Below are 8,943 nucleotides of genomic sequence, written 5' to 3' on the forward strand. Positions count from 1 at the left end.
CTCAGGTCAGTAGAGGGGTGGAGTCAGTCCTCTGAAGTCAGTAGAGGGGTGGAGTCAGTCCTCTCAGGTCAGTCGAGGGGTGGAGTCAGTCCTCTCAGGTCAGTATAGGGGTGGAGTCAGTCCTAGAGGGGTGGAGTCAGTCCTCTGAGGTCAGTAGAGGGGTGGAGTCAGTCCAGGCGGAGCAGCTTGGTCGCTTGGTTCTTGTGCTGGACACAGTCAGTGCAGGCAGCATTTCCTGGGAAATGTCCAAAGTGCTCAGTGGCCTCAGGACTGGACAGAAAGACAGAGAGAGATCAGCCAATCAGAGCAGCCACAGTGTGTTGGGGTCATGTGACCTGCAGGTGATGATGATGACGATGAAGAGGATGATGGTTTTGTGTTCATCCCTACAGGCTGGAACATGTAAAAGACTGGATTCCAGCTGGCTGCCTGAGAGGATGTGAGTACTGAGACAGTGTGACACACACACACACACACACACACACACACACACAGAGAGAGAAAGGGAATTTAGAAAATATATATTTAGTAAAATTATGTATATAATAAAATTACACACACATGAAGTAGAAATCCAAACAAGGCTTTACAGAGAATGTGAGCGAGCTGAAACTATATGTGTGTGTGTGTGTGTGTGTGTGTGTGTGTGTGTGTGTGTGTTTCCAAAAGCAGCTAAAATCAGCTGACAGGACAGAGAAAGCTGGGCGCCCTGGGAGCTCATGTGCTGCAGAGCTCCAGCTTGTCCAGGCTGAGTTGTGGGTTTGAATCCCACCTCAGGCCCTTTGCTGCAGGGCGGCCCCTCTCTCTCCCCGGCCTTTCCTGTCTCTCTCTGCTGAGTCCAGTCAAAGCTACAAGGACAAAAAACATATCAGAATAGGAGAAGACAGGACTGAACAGATGTGGAGAGAAAGAAAGAAGCAGACAGGAATAAGTTGTAGTTTACTTTTGGTGTGTGTGTGTGTGTGTGTGTGTGTGTGTGTGTGTGTGTGTGTGTGTGTGTGTGTGTGCGTGCGTGTGTGTGTGTGTGATGAGGGTAGGGGCAGGCAAGGACAGAGAGGGGTAGAGAAAAAGAGAGAGAGATATAAGAGAAAAAAACCTGAAGGAGAAAAAGAAGAAAAAAGTCTCATTTGCTTAATTTTTGTATTTGTTTTTCTCTGGTATTTTGGTGGATATGAAATCTGCCTTACAAACTAAACAAAAAAATAAGCATTAAAAACAATAAACTAAACTAGAATTGTGCAGTTTCTGGGGAAACTGCGTGGGCAAGCTGGAAGAGTAACCGTCGCACGCGGTTTCCGGGCAGAAAATAAAAGGTATCATGAGAAATGTAATGCTTTGGGCTTTCAAACGGTGTAAAAATTATGTTTCAACTCCCAAAAATGCCCGAGATATGGTGAGTTGAAAAAGTATGTGTTTCTGCTTCTCTCCCCAGATTCTGGGTTCCAGATAAAATGGGAGTCTATGCGGGAGAGAACTGGCACTCCTGCCTCGTTAAGTGTCAGCGTTTAAAAAGTTGAACTACTTTGCTTTTGTTTTTACATTTTTCAAAGCACAACTAGTTTTCCTACTACTTTACCTGAATTTGTGCACGTGGAGTGAAAATTGTGGCTGCGGGAGCGAGTGAAAGACCAAAGTTTGACACGATTTTTCAGGGCTGCTTCACTCTAGCTGTGACGTCACTCACTCAGGCTGACCCCATTAGTGTGTATTGCGTCCGGAATTCCGAATCCAAACTGGAATTGCGGGAAAACGCAAAGTCGGAGCGCCTTGAAAAGTGACGCGCCGCTTCGTCTCCACAAGACGCACGTTTTTCGTATTTGGTGCGTGGACGCAGGTTAAAAGCTCTGCGCCGAGGAGCCTTCCGAAGTTTTGGCCATTCATTGCGGATGGCTGCCATGAATGGCGGCCATCCGCATCCATAAAATTGGAATTTTGAGAATTCCTTATAAAAGTAATAGCACACTATTCCCAATCGGGCCGCACATTTTCCCAATTCATTGTGCAGGCCTAAACCGAAAGCTGCGGGATGAGTTACACGCCAAAAAAACGGGGCGAAGTAAATAAATAAATAGTAGGACCTAGGTTGGCAATTGGCGGCCCCCAGGCCACATGTGGCCCGCAAGCAAAAACATCTGGCCCGTGAGATTGTTTGAACTAGAGAATGAAAATAAAAAAATAAATAAATTATACTTTTTAAAAATCAGACTGACAGTCTCAAAAAAGCTCTTTATTTGGAAACTTCATTTTTCAGAACAGAAACATTTCAATCGATCTAAATTCTTATTTGTTATATCTGGATACGAGGGTGAATTAGCGCATCAGCGAGGTGCAGCGTGGACGCTTAACATGCAAAAACAAATGACGTCAGCGGACAGCGCCTGGTGCTGAAATTCCAATATTCTCTAAGGGTGTTTTCACACATATTTGGTTCGACCCAGTGACATTTTTGGGCCGACCCAATATACGATGTAGGCCTATCAATTTTCAGGTGGAGCGGCTCGGTTTCACATATGCTTTTTATCGCCGTACCAAGCCCACTGCTCTACAGAATGGAGCGTCATGTATCCATGGCAATCAGACGGAGGGGACTCAACAGCAACGCCGTCTGATATGCCTAATCAGGGACGGTTTTTGCTATGGGCAGTGTGGGCAACCGCCCAGGCCTCAATCTACTTGGGGGCGCACGAGAAAAAAAAAACGCCAGTTTTCTAGACTACCGTATTGACCCGCACATGCCGCGGCACCGGGGCACCATCAGTCGGCACCATCCGTCGGCATCAGGCGAGCCGGCCGCAGCACTGGCCGGTACTGCACCCACCCGGTCTGGTCTGCCGGATCTGACAGGTGAGCGGCTTAATGCCGGCCGGTGCCTGATGGTGTCCCGGTGCCGCGGCCGACTGGTATATATAGTTTTGTCTCGTTCAGTGTTGGGAAGTTATAATGTTCGGCTTTGAAAACGAGGCACGGCTGCGTGTGGAGAACAATGTTTTCTTGTACTGGAGACGGCAAATGCGAATAGTTGTAATATAATAATGTTGTCCTCTACCCCAGACCAGCTAATTACGGGAGCCTACGTAGCCCAAACTTGCGGAATACACCAGGCTTGGGCCAACCCCGGGTTCGCTGGCGTTCACACCACTAGTTTGGTGCACCGCACCGCACTAAAGGGCTTTGTGCGCCACACCGAGACCACCCCTTCCAGCCGCTCTCGGTACAGCTGTTTAGGTCGACCTCGGGTGCGACTAGTTGTGTTCACACTACCCGCACCGCACCAATTAGGCCAGCCTAGGCAGTTAGGTCGACCTAAACACTGTATGTGTGAAAACACCCTAAAACACAAGTTGTCACTCAAACAACGGACATAGGCGTCATATTATAGTGGTGCTTCCTTCGGACCGAGGCACTAATAAGAATAAGAAACACGCAGGATAGCAATAGTGACTTGTTCCTTCGGACCGAGGCACTAATAAGAAACACGCAGGATAACAATAGTGACTCATTCCTTCAGACTGAGGCACTAATAAGAAGCGCACAGGATAACAATAGTGACCTCGTTCCTTCGGACCGAGGCACTAATTAAAACAAGCAGACCTGCACCTATCACATACCAGTACACACATTATAAGCACTACAAGCAGGCACGTGTGTGTTCTGCATGCTATATGGCCGATGTCACAAACCACACAACTTCATACATACATAAATAAACAACCTAAACACTCCTAATGTAAAGTGCAATGTAAAAATGCCAGTTAGGAAGTAAAAATTATTATTGCGTACTTAAAGTGCCAATGTAGAATGCTTGTAAACCTATTAGCATTATAATGTAAAGTGCCATTGCAGAATATTAAAGTCATGAGGTTATTGATATCATCAGATGTGATTGCAGATATTTCAAATACCAACCATGGTAGTTCAGAACTACAGAGTTACAATGAGGAAATACCAACAATGGTAACTGACAAATACAAGATGGTTCTTGTAAGGCAACACATATAACAGTTAGAAAAACAAACAAACAAAAACAAAACAAAACAAAACAAAACAAAACAAACAAACAAACAAAAAAAACACTGGCAGGAAGTCAGGCAGCACCTAGTGTTGGCAACTCTGATTGTTCAGGAGCCATTTTTTGGTGGTGTGGCAGAAGTTATTATAATCTGTGTTAGTTTTTATGTCACTAGGGAGCCTGTTCCATTATTATTTACATTCTCTGGTAGCCTTGATGGAGAAGGTGGATGACATTAGTTTTTTATTTTTAATGAAAAATGCAAAACTATAATAACCTTATAAGAGCCAAGAGAGTGTGAGTGAATGATGCTTTCTGAGGTGTGTTGTGTGTCTTCTCCCCATCAGATGCCTGTGATCTCACACTGGATCCAAACACAGTGCACAGAAAGCTCCGTCTGTCTGAGGACAACAGGAAGGCGATGAAGGTGAGCGAGGAGCAGTTGTATCCTCGTCACCCAGACAGATTTGACCAGAGGCTTCAGGTTCTGTGTAGAGAAGGTCTGACTGGGCGATGTTACTGGGAGGTCCAGTGGAGTGGAGGGGTTTCTATAGCAGTGACTTACAGAGGAATCAGAAGAAGTGGAGATGACTCTCGGCTTGGAAACAATAAACAGTCGTGGAGTCTGGAGTGCTCTGATGATGATAACAGATACTTTGCCAAACAAAACAGTGAGTCCACCAACATCTCTGTCCGTCCCCATGGATCCCACAGAGTAGCAGTGGATCTGGACTGCTCTGCTGGAACTCTGTCCTTCTACAGAGTCTCTTCTGACAGACTGAGACTCCTCCACACCTTCAGCTCCACCTTCACTGAGCCTCTCTACCCTGGGTTTGGTTTGTGGTATTCTCGTTCTTCTAGTGAGGTTGAGCTGCCAGTTTCTCAGAAACAAACACTGACCTGAAAGTGTTTAGAACATTTTTGGCTGATTTGTGGTTTATAGTTGATTTTTTTTTTTTTTTTTTTTTTTGTATCAGGCATCTTGGTGGATAATTGTTAACTGATTGATTGGACAGTCAGTCAGACAGTCTCTAAGTCATTATAATGTTTGTATATTCAAATCTTAATGCTGTGCAAAAGTGTCATTTAAACCTCCTCCCCCACTGATTGATTTTTTTTTTTTTTTGTATTTCTAGTCAATAAACACAGACGTGAGAATGACAGCACATTGCTTACTGCAGAGCTGTGACTTGAGCCCCTCTCCTTTTGTGCCCCTCCCTTCATCTGTTGACCTCCAAGTCACATTAAGATGTTTAACCGTCTATACCTGATGTTTTACTGTCAACACATTTGTATTTCATGTTGGAAAGTGCACATTAATAAACACATGACTGTAAATGTGTCAGAGGCTTTTCTCACCTGCAGCCCCTGGCCAGGTGTTCCGCAGGTTTCCTAAAACTGAAGACGACTTGAAGAGGGAACAAATCTGATTTGAACACAGCAGCTGGATGGCTGCTTTGTGTGAGTCGATGTTGAATGGCAGGACAGGTTTGCTCTTTGTGGAGCTCGAGCCCTATTTCCAGATTATCTGGCATCATCCTCAGATGTAGAGAACATCATGTCACCTCTCGCCTCAGTATTGATCCTGATATTGATTTAGCTGCAGGCCACAGCAGCGCTCAATGGGCCGATGGTAAACGGCTTTGAAACACTAAGAAATGGTTGCTGTTCTGAAATGGACAGCTCGATGTAGACTCTTCACCGGCCGCAGAAAGCAGCTGCAGGTAAACAACACAGCTTGCTGCTAGCTTAAGGAGCAGCAGAGTCCCATGTGGCAGCATCCAGAACAAGTCCCAGAAGAATACGACTGTCTGAGACCAGAACTATGGACATGCTCGCTTTGAGAACCCCTTTTCAGGAGGAACATCTAAAGCAGCAGAGACTAAACTAAACGAAGACAGGAGAGACTGAGCCTCCCTCACAGTTAATGCACAGTACACTGTATGTATTTGAATTGTGTTTTATGTTTGTGTACTACAGAGAGAAAAATAAAACCCACCAGGCCTCGTTTTACTACATTGTGCGCTAGAAATGTTGATGGAGTGCCTGCTGTCGGCTGGATCTTTCTCTCTGTGTTTTACCTGATGTTTGAGTGCGAGAGTGAAACCCTTTTTTTACCGTCAGTGTTTCAGTATAGGGACCTCTGATTGTGCTTAAAAATAATGTGGGAGGAGTGCGCCGTTTCCTGTCCTGTTAGCAAGTGTTTAGGGTCCAAACTGGGACAGCAGCCAGTTCATAGCCAGGCTTTTTGACCTCTTTCGCTGACAGAACATGGTGCAAAACACCGATCTGCCTCAAAAGCACCAACCCTCTCCAGAGCAGCTGAGACATTTGACATCTTTACCAAAAAAAAATTCTCCCCACGGATCAATACAGTATTTCTGATTGTGATTGTGATTGGATTGTCTGAGCCATGGGGGCATATTTTTGACATAAATGACACGCAAACACATCAAGAGGATCAGAGCCGGCCCGTGGCATAAACTTTTTTTTTCAACATTAAAATTTGTATTTTGATTTTGAAAGAGTTAAACTAAGCCACAATAATTTAACATGGGAAGCTGTCTAGGAAGTAATGAATGTGATGTGTTTATGATTTTAGCAGAAATAGCTGAAATCATTTAAACAAGCTTGTTGATTTCTTACTCTTTGCTTGCTACCTAATGTTCGCTAACATGAGTAGGATGCATCATCATTTATGATTCATAAAAGCTACAGTGGGTTTGTTAACTAGCACCCAGTGTTTTCTTGCAACATGAAATACTGGTGATTTGGTTTATTATTTGTTATTATATAACAATCTATCAAATGTCCAAACTGCCCCAAAAACTGGACTTATTGCACAGGCTGGTGTTCGGGCTGTAGAGTTTTACACCCTCTGTGATGTTGTCACTGTTCAGATCCTGTAGCACATAACATGACGCCGTGTGAAGACCAACCTGTCGTTAGCTGAAGTGAAATACATGAGATCTGACGGTAACTAGTCCTTGTCAGCCAGCAAACTTGAGCTTATCATGTTTTCTACACATCGTGATTTCCCCAAACTGAATAAATACCTCACACATCAACACAAAACTGCTCTGCTCAATCATGTTGTAACTAGAATATCCGCTGGAAAAAATCATTTTTTCATGGACTGATGGTTATACTTCTGGCGACTTCTCAACAATATATTAACTTATATTAACAGTTAGGCTATATTTAAATACAGGCTACTGCTTCCCAGTGTCGGCGCTAGAGCAAACATCTGTCTTTTCATAAACTCACAGGCAGATGTTTTTTTTTTCAGCTGGGGGTGTGTCACTCCAATTTAACATCAGCTCCGATTAATGTGGCTAAGCAGCAAAAGTAAGGACAGTAAGCAGTCACATTAAGGCTGAACAGAGTTATAGAATCACCTTTTCAGGTTCTTATCAATTTACCTCTGAAATAAAGACCACAGCTTTCACAGATGTGTTGATTTATTAAATGCTCATTTCAATGCACAGATGCAAACAAATTGACAAATTAATTAAATCAGTGGCCTAGGAAACTCATAAAGACTGAACAAATTAATAACGGTTAATAAGCTAATTAATAACTGATAACATTAACGCATTAATAACAAGAACAAAGTTACAGCTGCACATCTCTGTGGGAAATCTTACAGGTACTGTCCATGGTGCTGACTCGGCTTCAACAGGTACTGTCCGTGGTGCTGAATCCGCTTCAACGGGTACTGTCCATGGTGCTGACTCGGCTTCAACAGGTACTCTCCGTGGTGCTGAATCCGCTTCAGCGGGTGCTGTCCATGGTGCTGAATCCGCTTCAACAGGTACTGTCCGTGGTGCTGAATCTGCTGACCCTGCCATACAGGTGCAACTCGCAGTCAGGATGTAGTTTTCTGCTTTGTTTATTATCAGCCAGGCCTTGTACATGGTGGTCGTGTGTCCTTGTCTTTGGCTGGGGAGGATTTCTCACTTCAAGACACAAAACTCAGAGTCTGTATTCTGGTATCTGACGGTCTGCACGTGACCGCAGATAACATGCTCATATGCATCGAGTGATTTGTTCGCATCGTAGCTATTCTCTGGTGTACACGCTAGGTTTCTCCACATATATTATGGCCATTGAATATTCGGCCATATACTATCATCGTCTTCCTGTAGCACACTTGTAAAAGGACGGCGCTTACAAGGGCGTTGTAGTTGAGATGATTTTACTCTCCGTCTGTCAACAGTAACATTACAGAGGACACATAAAACTTTGTATAGGCCCACAGTTACACTTTATAATTTCAATGGATAAGGGCTGTGCATTCTAAGTTGCATTTTGTGTCATAGTTTCATTTCATTTTCTTATTTGATCTAAAAGGGACACTGTCCCTTACTGTATGTCACTATTTGATGCCATATCCTGCTTTGTTTCTTGTTGAAACTACAATAAATATGTTTTTGAAGAATAGTTTGATGTAGTTGGATTATTCAAGGTATTTCTTCTAGTTTTAGAGCTTCTTTTGAGTTTCTAATTCTTGTAAAGCTACTTTGATGGACTGTAGTGGAAATTAGAACAGTGAGCAAAGAAATTTGGTTAGAAGATTATTGCTTTTAATAGCATTATTTAAAACATGTGCACATGCTGAGGGCTCAACACTGTACAGCAAGTTTCAAAGTTTCTCCAGGAATTACTCTCTGAATTTTGCTGTTTATCCCCCCCCCCCCCCCCCCCCCCCCCCCACCCCCACCCCAACACACACACACATACACACACACATACACACATACACACACGCAGAGTCAGCGTGTCAGCGGAGTCAGCGTGTCGTTCCTTGTTCTCACCACTAGATGGAGACAAAGCGGCGCCACTGATGTCGGAGGAGTGGTTCAGAGCCTTTTCAGCAAAACAAGAACCAACTGAAAATCACCTCACTGTGTGTTTCTGAGGACGGAGAGGAA

The sequence above is a fragment of the Myripristis murdjan genome, chromosome 20 (genome assembly GCF_902150065.1).
Source record: "Myripristis murdjan chromosome 20, fMyrMur1.1, whole genome shotgun sequence".
Lineage (NCBI taxonomy): Eukaryota > Metazoa > Chordata > Actinopteri > Holocentriformes > Holocentridae > Myripristis > Myripristis murdjan.